This window comes from Plutella xylostella, chromosome 20 (genome assembly GCF_932276165.1).
Source record: "Plutella xylostella chromosome 20, ilPluXylo3.1, whole genome shotgun sequence".
In the NCBI taxonomy this organism is placed as follows: domain Eukaryota; kingdom Metazoa; phylum Arthropoda; class Insecta; order Lepidoptera; family Plutellidae; genus Plutella; species Plutella xylostella.
The window spans coordinates 5,638,851-5,654,164 of NC_064000.1; the positions used below are offsets into that span (position 1 = coordinate 5,638,851).

Below are 15,314 nucleotides of genomic sequence, written 5' to 3' on the forward strand. Positions count from 1 at the left end.
TGTTGGAACGGACCATTTTCTGGTTGAAAGCCGGATTTGTGGTCTGTTTAATTATTGGCGACACCGACCTCGAGTATCAACAACAAATTTAGAGCGTATCAAAGTAGAAAAATTGCAAGATGATGTAGTAAGTGAGGAGTATAGAAGAAGTTTGAAAGATAATTTAGAGAGCACTATTGTCTTGGATGAAAATGATTTAGAAGAAAATTGGAAGCGCTTGAAAGATAGTTTAGTAAATACGGCGGTGAAAGTATGTGGAGTGAATAAAAGAAAGAAGAGTGGTAAGAGGGAGCTTACATGGTGGGATGATGAATGCAAAAAGGTAGTGAATGAAAAGAAAATGGCATGGTTGGATTTTTTGTCTAAAAAAGCCAACAACAGAATGCAAGGAAATCAGGGAATGGACGATGAAATGAAAGAAATTCGAGAAAAGTATGTTCTGCTAAAGAAAAAAGTAAAAGAAGTGATTGAAAGAAAGAAGAAGGCATTAAAAGATGAATATGACAGGAAATTCTCTGACAACTTTCGAGCGAACATTAAATTGTTCTGGAAGTTGGTAAGAAAGGCTCGAGGGAAGTCAGAGAATACAAATCTGGATGTGATAAGGGATGAAAATGGAGATGTTTTGAAAGATGAAAATAAAGTTCTTAAAAGATGGAAAGAATATTTTGAAAGTTTGTTTGAAAGCACAGATTGTAGAACTAGTAGTGATGTAGAGGTAGAAAATGAAAGAATAGTAGATGAGGAAAACAAGATAAGTATGAAAGAAATTATGGAAGCATTAAAAAGAATGAAAGTTGGTAAATCGGCCGGGTATGATAGGGTATCTTTAGAGATGCTAAGAGCGGGAGGTGGAGTGGCTGCAAGTGAGTTTTACCAACTCTTCAATGAGTGCTGGCGTTGCGGTACTGTGCCACGCGACTGGTGCAGAGCGGTCATAGTTCCTTTGTATAAAGGAAAAGGCTCGCTCCAGACCTGCAACAGTTACCGCGGCATCAGCCTCTTAAGTATAGTTGGTAAATTGTATGCAAAAATATTGATTGAAAGGGTAGTGAAAGAGAAAGAAGAAAAGATCTGGGATGTGCAAGGTGGTTTTCGAAAGGGGATGGGATGTACGGATCAAGTCTTTTCACTACGAAGCGTCACAGAAAAGGTCCTTGCAAAGCAGCAAAAGGTTTTTTGTGCCTTCGTAGATTTGGAAAAGGCTTATGATAGAGTGAGGAGGAATGATTTATGGGAGACACTGTCCGTTTATGGAGTGGACAGTCACCTGACGCGAGCACTGGGGTCCCTTTATAGGGAGTCTAGCGCTTGTGTCAGGATAAACGGAGCCCACACGGACTGGTTTGATATCCACAGGGGTGTTAGACAGGGATGTGTGGCTTCGCCTTGGCTGTTTAATCTGTTTATGGATAGTTGTCTCAAGGATATGAAAGATGATGAAAGAGGTTTACGAATAGGAGAGTTACTTCTTAAGTGCTTGCTGTATGCTGACGATCAAGTCATACTTGCATCGTCGGTAGAACAGCTGCAACAACAAGTAACTCTCATGCATGAAAGTTTTAAAAGGAAAGGAATGAAAGTGAATGTTAGTAAGACGAAAGTGATGGTGTTTGAAAGTGATGAAGAGGTAACTGAATGTGAGATCACGATCGAGAACGAAAGAGTGGAGCAAGTGAATGAGTTTGTATATTTGGGTAGTCTGTTTACGAGGGATGGGAAATGTGAAGGGGATATTGAAAGAAGAGTGAAAGCGGGAAATAAAGTGAATGGGGCCTTGCACTCTTTCATGGGGAGTCAAAGCGTGTCTCAAAAGGCTCGTTTGGCTGTTCATGGGGGAGTGTTGGTACCTACGCTAATGTATGGAAGTGAAAGCTGGGTCTGGCAGAAGAAGAATGAAAGTAGGGTAAATGCTGTTGAGATGCGCTCTCTAAGAAGTATGTGTGGACTGAAACTGAATGATAGGATAAGGAATAGTATTATAAGAGAGCGAGTTGGAGTAAAAGAAGACGTAGTGACCAAAATTGAAAAAGGAATGTTGAGATGGTTTGGTCACATTGAAAGGATGGATGAAAGAAGACTGACGAAAGAAATTTACTGTGCAGAGATGAATGGTTGTGTCGGTAGAGGACGTCCTAGGCGAAAGTATGTCGACCAGATAGGCGACATACTCAAGAAGAGCCAAATTAGGAGTTTCCGAAACCGACGTGCGTGTATGAAGAGACTAATGAATGTTGAGGAAGCGAAAGAAGTATGTCAGGATCGTGGCACGTGGAGATCCATAGTCTCTGCCTACCCCTCTGGGAGACAGGCGTGAGTATATGTATGTATGTATGTATGTATGTTTTAAGATCAGTGAAAAAATTTACATAGTTGCAATAAACATAAATTACTATTACTATTAAATACTAGCGTATAGACGAACTGACAGCTCGATGAAGCGTGACCAATTTAGATTTTTTAGTGTGTGCATTAGCACAGTGTGTGTGCAGTCACAGTTTCATTGGATTCGCTATCCTTTTCTATCTTGCCAAATTTCCGTAAGGGATTTTCTTCTCCTTCGCTCGCTTTGTTGGTCTATACGCCAGTATATGTTGTATATTAAGTCTATGGCGTAAAGGAAGATACAGGCATAGACATACAAATAGGATACAAGGATACAGCCTACGAAGTAAGAAGTCGATGTTCAGTCTTCAGCAAGGAACATTACACAGTACTTCTCTGTCGAGACGGATTTGCCAATGTCCGCGGACATGCATGACAAAAAGCGTCTTGTGCATACTTCACGAAGCTCAGAATAATAAATCCGGCTCACAGACTAGAACTTTGGTATACTGTAACCATCTGTCATTATCAGCATCACAGAGTATCTCGCTTGGTAAAGTTTTGCTTTGTTTGGCTTTAGCTTTTTCAATAAATTCAATTTTAAAAGCAGTTGCCTGTCGTTGATAGACCAATAATTAATTAACTTGTACAGTATTAATGTATCCTTCAAGTTTCATAAACATGTTACTATGCATTTAAATAGTTATTTCAGTAATTTTCTATAACCTCAACGTTGACGAAGCTAAAGCTTTACTGAGTTAATTTCACCGTAAATACAAACGCGAATATGTCGGACGCCTGGGAAGAGATACAGGCTGTGAAGAGCAAGCGAAACAGCCTTCGAGAGAAGCTGGAGAAGAGGAAGAAAGAGAGACAGAACATCCTCGGAGCCACTTTAGCCGGGTCGTCGGTGGACAAGCCGGATTCCCCGAGCAGTAGACATGACAAAGGGGTTGCCAGTCCCGCCGCGTCGAAATCTGATGGTAAGTACATTTATTGACTTTATAATACATTAAATTTATAAGTGTATGACTACTACAAAATATTGGTACACAACAGTACCACAACAGTTATATGAATAATGTAGAACTGTTAAATGTAAAACAACAGCCAGTTCAAGAACTCACTTGATGCTCCTCATGCTAGACTACATGATTCTGACATAACTTTAGATAGGAAGGTTGGTGACAGTGCTGTAGCTAGCGTTTTGGATGTTTTGTGTAAACACTGCAAAAGCCTAGAACCTGGTTGTACATATGTACAATATACATCCTGTCAAGAGGCTGAAGGACACCCATTCAAGTCATTAATTAAATATTCAAGAAGATAACTGAGGGCGTCTTGCATGACAAAGTTAATCAAAATTAAATTGTTTGCCTCTTGCTCTGACATTATACTGTCAGAGAAGGAGGTCATAGATTTAATTTTGATTATCTTTCTTGTGCAAAATGCCCTGAATGTTTATCTGGTCAATTAGTAGAATTATACATAAAATAGTAGTTGGCAGTTGCAATTGCCACTGGCACACACCTATTTGTTGGTACTAGGTGGTGGTAGTCTGTGTTCTGATTGGTGTAATAAATTGGCCAAGCCACAAAATCCCAATCATTCCCAGTCCAGTGCTGGATACAATGGAAACTCTGTCTATTTTAGAATTTTTGATATAATATTTATGTTTATTGATGGTATAAATATAAAATTTTCGGATGAATATAATTGTTTACAAACTACTCTCAGTTCGGATAAGGGGCTCTTTCTGTCTTAGGAGAAGAACGGAGGCAAGAAACTCCTGAGCCATCTTTTCAACAAAAGTCTTAAAACTAGTTGGTATACAATACTAAACATATAAGCTTAATAATACTATAATGTGTATACAAGCAGAGCTAACTACTTATGACAACCATGCATTAATTCATTGATCTTATAATAAGCTTTTTTACACAGTTTCTCTTTAATGTAACATTTAAATGTAATGTAAATTTTTTACCTGATACTTTTTACACAGAGTAGTATACTGCATTTCAAAATACCAAAATTCGTAATACCTAAGTTCAAATACTTGATTTAGAAAATACCAAAGCTTAAAATACTGAAAGGATGGTTAAATTACGAAGTACCAATAGTTCAAAATACATAATCTCTAAATATTACAAGTTAAAGACCATTATATTTATAACAAACGCCAAATCTGTGGGATCAAACCATATTAACTTATGTATAATATAATAGGTACATCAATAGACAGCATCAAGTTAATTAATCTGTCCTGTAGGGGTAACATTGAAAGCTTTCATCTCTGTATTGTACGTATGAATCTATATTGAGTCTGCAGTCTAGACAGGAGGGTGTTGCCATAGCAGCAACTGGGGAGACAGGTACCCTCACCAGCCTACATACACATACAGTCTAGTACTTATAGTGTGTGTGTGTAAATTAATACCGTCTGTATCAAAATAATTCAGTAGCAATAGATTTATTATATACTAGCTGTTCCCGCGCGCTTCGCTTCGCCTTAAAAAGTTTTCCCGTGGGAATTCTGGGATAAAAAATAGCCTATGTTCTTTCCCAGGGTCTAGACCGTATGTATACCAAATTTCATTACAATCCGTTCAGTAGTTTTGGCGTGAAAGAGTAACAGACAGACAGACAGACACAGTTACTTTCGCATTTATAATATTAGTTAGGATATGCATTAGCATTACTAGCACCCGCTTTTCGTATCCTTATAAGGTGGATAGTTATTTAATGTACCCTTTCCATGTCGAACTAGGGTCATTTTTTTTGCTCTGGTTAGTAACAATAATGTTAATTTTAATCTTATAGAAACTTAATGATGTATTTTTACTTACTTGGCACTGATTTTGAGCAGTCTTGGAGTGTCTTTTTATTTGAATTAATTTTAAAACTATAGTAAGTTATAAAATAAAACATAATGAGAAATGAAATACTCACAAGCAAAAATTATTGATTTCGTAATTAAACCATTTATTTTGGCTGTAGTTTATTTGTTTAATATTATTTTGATTAAAAAGACACACAAAGATCACACCTTATGTGCCAAAAAAGAATGAATAGGTACAGTATAGCAATAGGACCATACAGTACAATAATTTATAATTTTATTTAGATCTACCTATCTACATACAAAATGAAAACTACACATAGCTACGCACTAGGGCATGCAATACCGGAACAATTTTCAATACCGGTATTGAGTTCCGGTATTACAACTCAATCCCCGGATTAATACCGGTTTTTTTTTTTTTTTGTTGTAGATTTTTACGAGAATTAAGTATTAGAGTTTAAATTTTAGAATAAATTATTTTTTACATTCGGTGTCCGTTTACGCATGGTCAAAGGAAGAATTTTGTCCGGGATCCCGGTATTACGGATACCGGTATTACGGTATTGCATGCCCTACTACGCACACGCTAGGAACTATAAAAACATAAATAATGTATGAATATGTTTCTCTCTCGACCTGGCTCGCGGGTGAGGAGAGTTCTTGAGTGACATTAAGAGGGGGTCAGGTTTTCATGCAGCCCACTGTACAACAGATATGAGGTACTTATGGCGATAGCGTAGGCGTAGGAGTCTCCCTTAGCAACTGGACGGGGGAAGATGGAATCAATATTTTTAATCCGTGTACCAGACATTTAAAGAGCTTATGTCCTCATCTCAATTAGGCATGCGCAAACATCTACATCGATAGGTACTTTTTAATGTATAGTCCCCCACTTTTGACGAATTACCTTCTAGACTGTTCGATGTAGGCATCCAATGCGCAGTGATGCTGCGTGTCGGTCGTAAATCAATATCTAGACTAGACTTGTTTGAGACCTGAATGCTGTGGGGTAGTTTGTGTTCAGTGCCCACCCGGTCGCCTCCGGGTGCGGGCGAAGTTTCGGTCGTGCCTCTAGACATGCTCACCAACAAATGTTTACCCGACTACAATAGTCCTAAGAAGGGTACATTTTTGGAAAATATTTCTTTTATATTTTGAGCTAAATGTGAACAAAGACTTTGGTGTTGGTTGATCCTGTCTGCTAGCTGCGTGTTGAAGATGTCAATTGCGCAAACTTTGTAAGTAATTTAACAAATATCGCACTTTATTAGTTCCCTAGTTCAGCGTTTCAAATTCCCATTTAATGCTTACGTATAACACGCTGTGCTGTGCTGACGCGATTTGTATTATAAGCTGGCGATTTTTATTTAGTGTCTTTTCTGCGGTTCTTAAAACTTTCATGATATACACGATGTTAAAAAAGGTGTGACTCCCTTCTTCCGCTTACTAGATCTTTTCTAGATTTGGTATACTGATAAAAATGTTCTCGCTTGCGGGGTAGGCAGAGGTGCATTGCTGCATCCACATTTCGCCAATGTTGTATTGAGATCCAATGTAGTAAAAGGCGAGCCTATTGACATTCTTCGGTCATGATCAAGCCAATATCTATCCAATATCTATGTTTAAATAAATATTCACTAGGATCAAACCGATGACCCCCCGCACCACAGTCAGATTTACTAACCACTGCGACATCAAATTGTATGATGAACTTGTTCACCCGGTAGCACCCAAAATAGAAGTTCATACCCTATTCTTACCCTTTTTCCCACCCTTGAGTCCACCCCAATTTAATTTTGTAATCAAAATGGGCTCATCTCTGAGGTAATCCTAATACATACTACTTAGATACATAAAAAATATGATCAAAATTGATCCATAAATGGCGGAGTAATCTATCTATCTAATCGGTGAACATCATTGAGTCTTCGGCCTGCTCCTTCTTTTTCCCAAGTCGGTTAACTTAGGTTAAATTAGGGAATGGAAATTTAAATCGAACTTCCGCATATTATATCATAATTGAACCTCTCTGCTCTAACATTCTCAACATCCGCTACAATGTTAATCGTGCTATCTACCACCTCCCTTTTGGCAAAACGCACTATCTCTATATGCTATAACGTAACCAACGGTAGAACCCCCGATATTCGGATAAGAACACTCAGTGTAACATTGCTTATGCTATGATGACCTTAAAAAACCAAATCAGAAAACGGTTTAGTAGTTTGAGACCTACGCTGTCACAGATACACAAACACGTTTAAGTTATATTATATAGCTGAACCCGCGCGCTTCGCTTCGCCTTAAAAGGTTTTCCCGTGGGAATTGCGGGATAAAAAGTAGCCTATGTTCTTTCCCAGGGTCTAGACCGTATGTATACCAATGTAGTAAAAGGCAATTTTCATTCAAATCCGTTCAGTAGTTTTGGCGTGAAAGAGTAACAGACAGACGGACAGACACAGTTACTTTCGCATTTATAATATTAGTTAGGATTAGTCCCGGTTCGCTTCTGTAATAAAATCAGCCCGTTTTCTTACTTTGCATTGATAATAACTATCTATATGTTTTATAAATATTGGCTTTATATTGGTGACCAATGAAGACATATTCCATCTAATCTAAGGGCAAGACAGATTCTTAATTCTCAGCCTGAAAATATGTTCAGTGTGAGATCATTAATGTCTTCTGTATGGAATTAATTCAGAATGTTTATTTTTAGTAATTAATGTGCCGAACTATTTTCATATTTGATGTTGTAAAGGTACATCAATATCATTAGCTGTTATGAGCTTATATTATCTTACCTTAAGTCTATAAATAAATGAATAATGAAACAGTTAATACTATTCGATATAAAAAGCTCTCTTAAACCATTACTACGAGTTACCCTCCTAAGATTGAACCCTGCACATTGCACATGCGTAGGACTAGGTAAGGTATATAACGGCTGGCCAGCGCCTGAAAGCTTCAGGGTGGTGCCAGGCTTGTACTGAACCGGTCGTGTTCAGCCAACCTGGCCCCACGAGCCTAATAAACAAAAACATAACTACATAATACGTAATGCATTATGGCATTACGTCCAAGTTATATGTATGTATACGTCTACAATTCTATACTCATTTTTAAATACCGTTTACATTAAGAACAAGATATTTGTGAATTTAATGAAAAAAAAGTACAAATCAAAAGATGAAGTCCCTAGCTTGGCAAAGATAGACGCCATCTTGTATTTGAGCGTCCAAAATGGCGGATTTCGACATGCGCGCGTTGTCTGTTGTCTCCCTTATTTGCCTATATATTTTCCTGTAGATATCGAATTCGGAGAATCCCGGGCCGATCGATACAGCTGCCATATCTGCGCGATGCATCTGCGTCAAACCTCATAAATCAAAACCTAGGTACCAATCTATCTAGACGCCCTAACCGGTAGTTAGTGCATCGCCGCGCGTACACTCGGACGTAACGTTTGTCCTAGTTTCACCTAGTACAGTCAGCAACAGGTCATGTAGAAGATAGATTGTGTGTGTGTGTTATATTAGTGAAAAGATCGTACATAATTTTGGCAGAGATGAGATAAACTTTGATAGTAAACTATTATTAAGAAGAAGGACGCACAGTTAGCTCGCGTTAGTGCTTTCGTAACTCGGGCCGGTTGTGCGTGCCTTCTTCTATCAATATCAAACCCAGCATCGAGAAGAAGATACGAACGTGAACCAAGAAATTTTGGACTTTTCACTTAGTATGAAATTGAGAGATAGTTTCCCCATTATGTTTGTCATACATGAAGGCGGAGTTATCACTCAGTTTTGTGCGCAAGTAGTACGATTCTTCGAAGTGGATTCCCTTCGTTCATTCACAGTGATGAAAGACTTTAAAAGGACAATAAAGCAGAATAGTTACTCTTAGTGGACTATAGTGGACCTAAATTATAACCTCTAAATTACCTTATTATGGCTGTTGATATAGTACATATAAGTAGTGTAATATTGGGCATTCTAGATCACTCTCAGTCGCTGCGCTCCTTCGCTCGCTTCGCTCGCCGTGATCTAGAATGCCCAATCGGTTTTCTTCGCGCCATCTGAAACGTCTGATCATCAAATCGTATAGGTTAACTTATTGGATTGTACCTACTGTTTAAATAACAACGCATGATAAATTGGATTTCATTCCATGGTGCACATTTGCATACAAGTGATCAAATTATGTGTAAAAATCACTGTCAAACATGAAATTCGTTAAACAACCCTATAATTTTCAGGTAGACAAAATATGTTTATCTTTAAATGATGTAGGTCAAATAAGGAGACATGGAAATTACTTACCTAACACGATTCGTTGTTTAATTTGCGGTCCATCAAATTGCGGGAAAACAAATCTTATGATAGGACTTCTTTTGCATGAAAAAGGAATTCATTATCATAATCTCTATATTTATTCAAAGACTTTATTTCAACCTAAGTACCAGTTCTTATTTAATGTTTTAAAATTAGTTACTGAAGTTAATGTGCATAAATATACTGAAAATAATGAGATTGATAGTCCCCGAGATGCTGAAATGGATTCCGTCATAGTGTTCGATGACGTTGCTTGTGAAAATCAGACTAATATACGCGATTACTTTTCTATGGGTAGACACAAAAGAATTGATTGTTTTTATTTAAATCAGACGTATAGTAAAATTCCCAAGCAACTGATTAGAGACAATGCTAATCTTATTATTTTATTTAGACAAGATGACGTAAATCTAAAGCACGTTTATGATGAACATGTTAATACCGATATGAATTGGTCGCAATTTAGAGAGATGTGTACTCAAATATGGAGTAAACCATATAATTATTTAGTAATAAATAAAGATTGCGACAAAAATCATGGTCGATACAGAATGAATTTTGATACATTTGTTTTGTTTGATTACATCCAACATAATATATAATAATAATTCACATATCAATAATCTTATTTAACATTTATTTATGGTGTTGAATACTAGTCTCCAATGGTAATAGTATAGCTATGGAAAAATCATTAAAAGAACAGATTGTTAAATCTGCAGAAGCTGTTAAGAAGAAAGTTAAATTCATAAAGGAGTTAAAATCAGAGAATGATAATATTATAGAATCTGTTTTTAAACCAATAACTTCACCTTTAAATAAAATTGCAAATAATACGGAAAGTTCTTTTATAAAAGATGACATTTATATCAAAAATGACATCGATATGGAAAATTCAAGATTTGATAAAAAGTATGATGACCAAACCACTAACGATTCAGATGATGATCGTAATAATGATGATGACTCAGAATCAGAATGCACTAAAAGTGATTTTTCAAATAATACCTTTCAATCAATCAGCTCCCCTCGGGAATCTTCGTCATGGTCAATGTCTTCAGAAATGTTTCAAGATATCCCATTTGGCATAAGAAAAGAACAAGGTAAATGTATGATGGGTTCTGTGAAAGTTTCCGTTTCTCCAGAAACAGTCACGCTATCAGGACAAGCATATAAAAGAACCGATGGTTTAAATGAACTTTTATTTAAAAAAGTACCTAACCTCAATCTAGTAACCGAAAATGATAAGAAAATATACAAAGTCATGCTGTTAGAGACTAACGCCCATCGTAGAGATTACAGCCCATCAAAACCTATAAAAAGCAATAAAGGTAAAAAATATTTACAAATAATCAAACCGCTATTTACACTACAAAAAAATATAGAGGCAAAGGGAGCGGGATTACATGAACCAATGTTGAAAAAAATGAAAAATAGTGTTGATTTGGTATACTGGGATGACCCTAACGAATTAGTTGAAAGACTTAAATTGCTAATAGCATCGCAAGACGCTGGTAACACAGGAGTTAATAATGAAATTATAGCCATAATTGAAGAACTCCGTGAAACTGGGTATATAAATTAATATATCCCAAAAATGATATTAGATGGCAGAAAATATTTGATTGCGGTGGTTCTCAAAATGACAATAGATAAATTCGGGCATCATGTGCACAGACAGACTAAAACGATTGATACAAATATTTTTTTAATGAAATCTGAGGACGGTTCATTTGATATTCAATCATCGAAATTAATAGGACTAAGGACTCCTACATCTGAGGACGAAGCGGTAAATAAGCAGTATGTAGATGAAATATTTGAACGATATAACTCAAAACACGAAGAAATTCAATCAGAATTGCATAAAATTAAAATACTCTTAAAAGTTGTTATAAGTAAGATTCAACAATGATTAAAAAAACAATCGTGGATGAAATTCATAAAATAGCAAGAAAAAATTTTGATCGTCGACATGTTGTTTTAAAGGGAATTGATGATTTATGGCAAGGTGATTTAATTGATATACATAAATACTATAAAGTGAACAAAGGTTATAAATTTATTTTAGTCATTATTGATGCTTTTTCTAAGTTTGCGTGGGTGGTTGCATTGAAATCCAAAAATCAATTAGATGTAGCGAAAGCTTTTCAAAATATCCTTCAAAGTGGACGTGTACCTAAAAATTTACAAACTGATCTTGGAACGGAATTTTACAATTCAGTTTTTAAAAGACTTTGTGAATCTAACGGTATAAATCATTACTCAACATATTCAACAAAAAAGGCATCTATTGTTGAAAGATTAATAAGAACACTTAAAGGTAAACTTTATAAACATTTTAGTTACATCGGGAATTATAAGTGGGTTGGAAAACCAATAGAAACTGTTATTCATTCATACAATAATAATATTCATCGCATAACCAAATTTAAGCCATCGGAAGTTAATACTTCCAATGAAAGAGAAGTCATGGATAACATTTTGAAATCCAGAAAAAAAAGCTTAAAAAATGAAAATAAATTTAAACTTGGCGATAATGTTCGTATAAGTAAATACAAAAGTATATTTAACAAAGGTTACTTTCCCAATTGGTCTACCGAGATTTTTAAAGTTATAAAAGTTAATAATACCATGCCCGTTACATATTTGTTAGAAGATCAAAGACAAAATAAAGTGTTAGGTTGTTTCTATGAACAAGAATTACAGAAAACTATGTATCCTGATATATACTTAGTTGAAAAAATTATAAAAAAATGTGGAAATAAATTATACGTAAAATGGTTAGGTCTTAGTGAAAAAGACAATTCATGGATTAATAAAAAAAATATTGTTTAAACAATTACATCTATCATAAGCATACATATAAATTGAAACCAATAATACATTTTATTATTACTTATTTTGCTATGAAAGGAAGAGGTCTTGTTAATAATTTAATTAATAATTTACCATTTGAACTACATTTACCTGGTTATAATTATTGTGGTCCAGGAACCAGACTACAAGAGCGCCTTTTAAGAGGTGATCGCGGTATTAACGGGCTAGATGAGGCGTGCAAAAGTCATGATATAGCATACTCAAATTATTCCGATTTACAAAGTAGACACAACGCAGACTTAGAATTAATAAAAATGGCAAAAAGAAGAATGCAATCAAAACATGCAAGTAAAGGAGAGAAAATATCATCGTGGCTTGTAAAAAATATAATGAAAAGTAAGGTAAAAGCGGGTGCAGGTTTAAAAAAATTCAAGTCAGCAGTCGCGAAAATTGGTAGACATTTGAAAAAAATTAAACCAAAGAGCAATAAGGATGCAATAAAAATTGCATATCTAACAGCAAAAAAAATTATTTCGGGAGATAAGAAACTCTATTTACCTCGCTTAATACCAGTCCCTAAAACTGGAGGAATTCTACCACTTATACCAATTTTTGCTGGATTATCAGCACTTGGCGCAATTGCTGGTGGAGCTTCAGGTATAGCTAAAGCTGTTAACGATTATAAAGATTCAAAGAAAAAATTTATGGAATCTGAGCGACACAATAAAGTGATGGAAGCTATTGCCATTGGTAAGGGATTATACATTAAACCCTATTCGCATAAGAAAGGGAGTGGGTTATGTATACATTCTTCAAAAAACTAATAAAAGGGCTACCCAAGCGACCTTTAACTAATATAGATATAATTGAATTTACTCGTAATATACCTTATTTTAGAGGTGTTTTCATGAGAGATGAATTACCAAAAAAACCAAATAAATTTGAGTGTGCTATTGTTAACTTAGATAGCTCTCAAAACGAAGGAACTCATTGGGTAGCCTATGCTAAAATAGGTAATTACTGCGAATACTTTGACAGTTTCGGTAATCTGAAGCCTCCATTGGAGCTCACAAATTATTTAAATGGTTTGGATATTTACTATAACTATAATAGATATCAGTCATTTGAAACAACAAATTGCGGACATTTAAGTATAATGTTTTTAAAATATTTTTGGAAAAAGCATGCATATAAAAGAGAATAAATTGGCTGACAGTGTCATTTTCAATATGTCTTTCACTCTATCGGTAACAGGGTGTGAATCTATTCTGACAACTAATTACACACCACCTTTGCAACTAAACGCAGAATATGAATGTGGATTACTTTACTTTTCTACATTCAACTCTATACCAAATGTAGATCACAAAAATAATAAATTTTATATTGGAGATGAAGTTATTGAAATACCTGAAGGTTCATATGAACTTGAAGATATCAGCAATTTTTTGGAATCGCACGTAAAAGATACTTCATTTCAATTGGTATGCAATAATAATACTCTTAGCACAAAAATCTATTGTTCAAAAGATATTCACTTTGAAAAAGAGAATTCAATTGGTAATATCCTCGGTTTCGATAAAATAACACTCGAGGCAAATAAACATCACGAGTCTCATTTACCTATAAGCATTTTACCAACAACCATCATAAGAGTCGAATGTGATATTGTTAGCGGTTCATATGTAAACGGTAAACCAAGTCACATACTTTATGAGTTTGCACCAAATGTCCCACCTGGTTTCAGAATAATTGAAATACCTAGAAATATAATTTATTTTCCTGTTAATCAAGGTTGTATTAACAGTGTAAACATAAAAATATTGGATTCAAATGATAATTTGGTAAATTTACGTAAAGAAGAAATTCAATTGTATTTGCATTTAAAGAAAAAATGATTAACTTCCATAAAACCAAACCAATTGTTCAAAAACAATCTAGTAGTAATTGTGGCGTTAAGAAGGTAAGATCTAAAAATAAAATAAAATTAACAAAAGAAAATATCAGATTTTTAAAATTAATAAAGCTGTTAAAATGAACATCTTAGACGTATCGGAGTCTTATGTTTTAGACAACAGTATTGAAAGTTATCAGATGCACTCGTATAAACCATATGTAACCAGTTTTAACCGGAATGATGAAATTCGAATACCGATTAACCAACAGGATTTGTATATTTTACCCTCGGCTAGCACACTTTACTTAGAAGGCACCGTTAATGTTTACAAGAAGGATACCAGTGAATTAATTGAGCCTGTTAAATTAACTAACAATGCATTACTCTTCCTATTTCAAGATATACGCTATGAACTCAATGGTGTTGAAATTGATAAGACTAAGAATGTTGGAATATCAACAACGATTAAATCCATTTTATCAATGAATAAAAATGAGTCTGAAATGTCAAAAGCTTGGGGTTGGGACATTAATGGGTCTAATGACATTAGTGTTAAAAGCTTTGCTGTTTCCATTCCACTCAATAAAATTCTAGGATTTGCAGAGGATTATAAAAAAATTATTATGAACTGTAAACATGAACTAATATTATTAAGAAGTAATACAAATTTAAATTCTTTGAAAGTTGGCGCTGAAGACTTTATCGACGATATCACTATTACCAATATTGTTTGGAGGGTTCCACATATCAAAGTATCAGACCGTGAAAGAATAAACCTTCTTAAGATTTTAGAGAAAGATAAAGCTATCAAATTGGTATTTCGAAATTGGGACATATATGAGTATCCTTTGCTTCCTAAAACTACTAAACACACTTGGTCAATAAAATCATCGTCACAAATTGAAAAACCTCGTTACGTAGTTATTGGTTTGCAAACAAACCGAAAAAACTATAAAAAAAAAGATGCTTCCAAGTTCGATCATTGCAATTTACGTAATGTTAAAGTATTCTTGAATTCAACATATTTTCCGTATGAAAATCTGAATGTATCCTTTGAAGAAGATAAGTATTCTTTATTATATGAAGAATATTC

At 34.9% G+C, this 15,314-nt stretch overlaps 1 protein-coding gene across 1 annotated transcript in view; it reads left to right on the forward strand.

Annotated features, from left to right (window-relative positions):
• The first annotated feature begins 6,094 nt into the window (after positions 1-6,094).
• The window catches only part of LOC105384679 (N6-adenosine-methyltransferase subunit METTL3), a 33,620-nt gene continuing 24,400 nt past the window's right edge, over positions 6,095-15,314 (forward strand). Inside the window, exon 1 of the mRNA XM_048628151.1 lies at positions 6,095-6,408. The gene's annotated coding sequence lies outside the window, so the exon portion shown is untranslated. The remainder of the gene's footprint in view (positions 6,409-15,314) is intronic.